The 6,756-nt window shown below is 39.0% G+C and overlaps 1 pseudogene; it reads left to right on the top strand.

The window, feature by feature from the left end:
- The first annotated feature begins 3,773 nt into the window (after positions 1 to 3,773).
- Positions 3,774 to 6,422, top strand: LOC132515397 (charged multivesicular body protein 3-like; annotated as a pseudogene).
- The last annotated feature ends 334 nt before the right edge of the window (positions 6,423 to 6,756 follow it).

The following is a 6,756-nucleotide window of genomic DNA, read 5'->3' as shown; positions in this document are numbered from 1 at the left end:
CAAAAACAAACAACCCAATCCAAAAATGGGCAGAAGACCTAAATAGACACTTCTCCAAAGTAGACATACAGATGGCCAACAAACACATGAAAAGATGCTCAACATCACTAATCATTAGAGAAATGCAAATCAAAACCACAATGAGGTATCACCTCACACCAGTCAGAATGGCCATCATGAAAAACTCTACAAACAATAAATGCTGGAGATTGTGTGGAAAAAAGGGAACCCTCCTGAACTGTTGGAGGGAATGTAAATTGATACAGCCACTATGTAAATTGATAGAGCCACTATGGAGAACAGTATGAAGGTTCCTTTAAAAACTAAAAATAGAATTACCGTATGACCCAGAAATCCCACTACTAGACATATACCGTGAGAAAACCATAACTCAAAAATATACATGTACCACAATGTTCATTGTAGCGCTATTTAAAATAGCCAGGACATGGAAGCAACCTAAATGTCCATCAACAGACAAATGGATAAAGAAGATGTGACATATATATACAACGGAATATTACTCAGCCATAAAAGGCAACGAAATTGTTATTTGTAATGAGGTGGATGGACCTAGAGTCTGTCATACAGAGTGAAGTATGTCAGAAAGAGAAAAACAAATACCGGATGCTAATGCACACATATGGAATCTAAAAAAACGGTACTGATGGACCTAGTGACAGGGCAGGAATAAAGACGCAGATGTAGAAAACGGACTTGAGGTCATGGGGGGGAAGGGGAAGATGGGACGAAGTGTAAGAATAGCACTGACATATATACACTACCAAATGTAAAATGGATGGCTAGTGGGAAGCTGCTGCATAGCACAGGGAGATCAGCTTGATGGTTTGTGACGACCTAGAAGGGGTGGGATAGGGAGGGTAGGAGGGAGGCTCCAGAGGGAGGGGATATGGGGATATATGTATATATATAGCTGATTCATTTTGTTGTACAGAAGAAACTAACACATCATTTAAAGCAATTATACTCCAATAAAGATATAAAAAAATAAAAGTAATGGGTGGTTTTGAAAAGAAAGAAAACATTGAATTCGGGGAATGTCCACTTAAGGTGCTTCTTTGACTGACTGCCTTTTAATTCTTGGCTCAACACTTGGCATCAACCATTTTTGTATGGGTGTAATTTTAGTAAAAATTATGCAAAGCAAGTAGATTATATCATGTAGAGCAAGAACTTGGTGATTGGTCTGAGGCCATGGAAGGAAGGAAAGGAGGAAAGGAGGAAGGAAAGGAGGGAGGAAAGAAGGAAATAAGAAAGGAAGGAATGAGAGAGAGGGAAGGAGGGCAAGAAGGAGGGAGAGAAGAGAAGGGGGAGGAAAGGAAGAAAGAAGGAAAGATATGAGACTAATTTGATGGTGGAGATAGAAACTGTTGAGTGTGTATGTGCGTGTTTGTATAGAAGCAGTAAGAAGAAGAATGAAAGCATCTTTCCATTATAAGTTCTCATATTTCTTCATGCTTCCTGCTCCTTTATAGTGTGCACTTTTCAGAGAAAGGTCTAGTAGTGACCCAACACATTCTAACTACTCATAAACCTATATGGGTATAGATTTATATCTCCCAATGTGGGGGAGAAGAAGGTCCACAGAATTACAGTGAAAGAGTTCTGTGAGCAACCCCATTCAAGACACCAAAGGAAAAGCCCCAACAGGCAGTTCCCTTTAGCCTGGAAGGAGTGAAAGACAGCCAGACTCTCTCATCATCCAATCACATCTCAGGGGTTCAGATTTTCTCAGCTCCCTGGAGGTTTCTGCCCTTGCAGACAGGAGGATTATAGAAGATGGGGAGTTTGCAGGCATCCAGTGGCACTGCCTGTAACCACACCAGGCACTGCCACTCTGCAGTGATCACACCAAGATGGAGAACTCCTCCTAAACCCAAGCCTATTACAGCTCTACATGCGAGGCAGCCCACACAGAGGGTGGCAAAGCTGCCACCATGCCTGCCAGAAGAGGCTGGTGGCCAATATGTTACACAGAGCTGAGAGGCCAAGGAGCAGTGGTTGTAGTGGACCAGGTAGCCAGTTCTTGGTTAGCACTTTGCAGAGGGATCAGATGGCCTCCAACATCGAGAACCGTTGCAGGAAAGATGAAAGGGGAAACTTCAGCCCGGGAGAAAGAAGGATGGCAAACTCTGGCCCCCAGAGAAGAGAGAGAAAATGGCAGGCACCCAAGGACAGATCTTGTCTCATGAAGAGGTTTTTAGCTGTTCCAATGGAGAGGGAAGTGTGCCTTGTGGATAGAAGGAGCATATCTAGCCTATTCTGAAGTTCCCAGGCAGTGTCAGGTGCCAAGGTTGTAGAGTTAGACTCGACATAGCAAAAGAATTCTCCTAAAGTGCTTTGAAACACAAGAGAAATTGTTTTCAACCTACTGAGTGGCAGAAGGAGTAGTGGTGGATGATATAACTTGCTAATTCTTTTTCATAGTGAATTTATGCCACTGGGTAATTGACTTAAAGAAATGGACATCTGTTGTGGGATTTTGTCCATTTTAACTTTATAATGTTTTGGGGGGATGCTATAGACAGAATCGTGTCCCCCCAAAGTCATATGTTGAAGGCGTAATCCCCAGTGTGCCTATAATGGGAATAAGGAAGTAATTAAGGTTAAGTCAGGTCATAAAGGTGGATGGAGCCCTGATCCATCCAAGAGGATTAGTGTCCTAATAAGAAGCAATACCAGAGAGCTCATTCTCTCTTCTCCACGTGAGAACACAGCACGAAGGCAGCCATCTACAAGCCAGGAGAGAGCTCTCAGCAGGAACCGGAACCTTGATTTTCGACTACCCTGTCTCCAAAACTCTGAGAAAATAAACTCCTGTTGTTTAAGTCACACAGTCTGTGGTATTTTGTTACAGCAGCCCCAGTAGACGAAGACAGGGATGGGGGTGTGGGGGCATGAGATGCTTTAAGTATCTGCAAGCTCAATTTCCTGTAATGTGCTCAGATAAGACTGTAAAACCAGAGGCTGTTTGTAAAACTTTGGCTTTCTGTATGGTGCTGAGGAGTTAACCCCAAATGATCCATCTGAGTCCCAGGGTTTGTATTTGTGGGGAGGGGGCACAGCATTTATCTTGAAAAGTCTGTAACCTTTTTTAAAGATGAAAAATGTTATATGGAAAGTAGCACTATAAAAGCAGAGTGTGAAAAAAATACGAGAGGGAGAACTCAAGAACAAAAAAATAATGCTTATATTGGCCTACAGGGAGTAGAACACTTAGACCAACTTTAGTACTGAATATTTCCTTTTAAAAAAAAATCATGTCTCCTAAAACCAATTCCAAATGGAGTCATATCAACCCAAATGCTAGAATCAGGAGAATTTTCCAGTGAGGGAGAACATTTTGGTGATATTAGTAATTTAGTTTTCTTGTAAGGAAATTAATTCAGTGATTTGTTCAGAATAGTTACAAAAATGTACAGTCTCAGAGATTAGTGAGGAATCCAGTTCCTGCTGGAGACAGCAATTCTCTGGTCTCCTAGAGGAGATAAATTATAATATTTTATTTGTGTCACAGCAGGGGAAAGGAAGGGGAAGTTCTCTGGCTTCTGTCCCTTTGTCCTGGAAGACTTACAGACTTACATGGAACATATCTCCTGCTTTCTTGCCTTATTATTATTGTTTTCTTTTTTTCCTTGCTCATATTTGCTTGAATATTTTACCATTTTTATTGTGATATAACTGACATATAATGTGTAAGTTTAAGGTGTACATTTGTGATGATTTGATTTGATATATGTGTATATTTCAAAATGATTATACGAATAAGGTTGGTTAACACATCCATCACCTCACACAGTTACCGTGTGTGTGTGTGTGTGTGTGTGTGTGTGTGTGTGTGTGTGTAGAACTTTAAAGATTGACTCTTAGAAACTTTCAGGTATACAATACAGTACTGTTTTGTCATCCTGCTGTACATTAGATCCCCAGAAATCATTCATTTCAAAACTGCAAATTTGTATCCTTTGACCACCTTCATCCAACCCGTCCCACCTCCCTCAATCCCTGCCAACCACCAATCTCTGTTTTTATGAGTTTGTTTTTTTTAAGACTCTACATATAAGTGAATTCATATAGTATTTATCTTTTTCTGACTTATTTCACTGAGCATAATACCCTCAATTTTCATCCATGTTGTTGCAAATGGCATGATTTCCTTCTTTTTTATGGCTGAATAATATTCCATTATATATATCTGTATCTATCTATCTGTCTATCTATATAACTTTTTTTTTCCCATTCATCCATTGACAGACACTTATGTTGCTTCCATACCTTGGCTATTGTGAATAACACTGATTTGAACATGGAGTATAGATATCTCTTTGAGATAGTGATTTCATTTCCTTTGGACATGTACCCGAAAGTGGAATTTCTGGATCGTATGATAGTCCTATTTTTAATTTTTTGAGGAAGCTTTGTACTCTCCCATACTGCACCAGTTTACACTCCCACCAATAGTGCACAGGGGATCCCTTTCATCCACATCCTTGCCAATACTTGTTATCTCTTGTCTTTTTGATGATAGGCATTCTAACAGGTGTGAGGTGATATCTCACTGTGGATTTGATTTGCATTTCCCTGATGATTAATGATGTTGAGCACCTTTCCATGTACCTGTTGGCCATTTGTATATCTTCTTTGGGAAAATGCCTATTCAGGTCCTTTGACTATATTTAATTGGGTTATTTGGGGTTTTAGTTTTGGTTTGGGGTTTATTTTGCTAATCAGTTGTATGAATTTCTACTATATTTTGCATATTAACCCCTTATCAGATTTGCAAACCCCTTATATTGCAAACCCCTTATCAGGTTTGCAGATATTTCTCCCATTCTGTAGGTTGCCTTTTCATATTATTAATTATTTCTTTTGCTGTGCAGAGGCTTTTTAGTTTGATATAGTCCCACTTGTTTACTTTTGCTTTTGTTGCTTGTGCTTTAGGTGTCAAACCCAAGAAAATTATTGTCAAGACCAATGTCAAAGTGCTTAGCTCCATGTTTTCTTCTAGGACTTCTGTAGTTTCAGATATTACATTTAAGTCTTAATCCATTTCAAGTTAATTTGTGTGAGTAGTGTAAGGTAGGGGTGTAGTTTCATTATTGAAGAGACTATCTTATCCTCTGAGTATTCTTAGCTCCCTTGACAAATACTGGTTGACATAAATGCATGAGTTTATTTTTGGGTTCTCAATTCTGTTCCACTGGTCTGTGTGTCTGCTTTTAATGCCAGTACCATACTGTTTTGATTACTATAGCCTTGTAATATAGTTTGAAACCTGTAAGTGTGCATCCTGCTTTTGTTCTTCTTTCTCAAGATCGCTTTGGTTATTCAGGGTCTCTCATGTGGTTCCACACAAATTTCAGGATTTCTTTTTCTATTTCTGTTTTTAAAATGTCATTAAAATCTTGGTAGGGATTGCATTAAATCTGTAGATTGCTTTCAGTAGTATGGACATTTTAACAATATTAATTCTTCCAGTCCATGAACATAGAATATCTTTTTATTTGTTTGTGTCTTCAATATCTTACATCAATGTTTTATACTTTTCAGTATACAGATCTTTCACCTCTTTGGTTAAGTTTATTCCTAAGTATTTTTATTCTTTTTGATGTTATTAAATGGGATTGTTTTCTTTATTTCTTTTTCAGATAGTTTGTTGTTAGTATATAGAAATGCAACCAATTTTTGCATATTGATTAAGAAAAGAAATGAGAGTTCCTGACAGGCAAATATGGACATTCAAAGAGAAGCAGAAAAACTAAAACTATCTCTGAAAGATGCTGCTAAGAAGGACCAGAAGGATATCTGTGTAGTTCTGGCCAAAGAGGAGATCAGGTCAAGGAAGGCTGTGAGCAAGCTTTATGCATCCAAAGCTCACATGAATTCTGTGCTCACAGGGATGAAGAACGAGCTTGTGGTCTTGTGAGAGGCTGGTTCCTGTAGAAGAGCACAGAAGTGATGAAGGCTATTCAGAGTCTTGTGAAGATTATATAAATCCAGTTCAAATAAATATATGATAGAATGCAGATAAAATAAATAGATTAATAAATGCAGGCATTGTCCAAAGAGATTAAGAAGGATGGGAACATGGAGAGATGTTAGAGAACACTTTTGAAAGCATAGATGATCAAGAAGAAATGGAAAAAGCAGCAGAAATGGAAACTGACAAAATTCTGTTTGAAATTACAGCAGGGGCCTTGGACAAAGCACCTAGTAAAGTGACCAATGCTGTTATGGAACCTGAATCTCCAGGAGTGACGGCCACCTCAGAAGATGAAAGGGAGGAAGAGGCCGTGGAGGCCATGCATCCCAGCTGGCCATGCTTTGTGGCTAGGGGCCACCCTGCTGGGCCTCAGTCTTTTCTCATGTCTCACTTACTGCGTGTACATACACTCCTCTGATGCAGTTACTATTTTATGTATCTCTTGCACTACACCTCTGTGATGAGGCATTGCATTCTGGAGAAGATTCTCTCTGAATATCTCAACACTGTGTAGAAGTTTTGTGATCTCAGCCAGACTGTTCTTATGAGAAGTGGTGTAATAAATGCACCATTTTTAGGAGTATAAACAGAAGTATCTTTTTAGGGGGGAAGCAAAGAAATCTGTCTTCTTACAAAGCACTTTTGAGAATAGAGTTGATTGCCTGAATGTTGAGGACTCTATATTTTTTTTGTATGTAAAACACTATATAAATAGATTTTAATAAATTTCTGCTTTAACACTTAGAAAAAAT

The sequence above is a fragment of the Lagenorhynchus albirostris genome, chromosome 2 (assembly GCF_949774975.1).
Source record: "Lagenorhynchus albirostris chromosome 2, mLagAlb1.1, whole genome shotgun sequence".
Classification (NCBI taxonomy): Eukaryota; Metazoa; Chordata; class Mammalia; order Artiodactyla; family Delphinidae; genus Lagenorhynchus; species Lagenorhynchus albirostris.
This window is presented reverse-complemented; position numbering and strand designations above follow the sequence as displayed.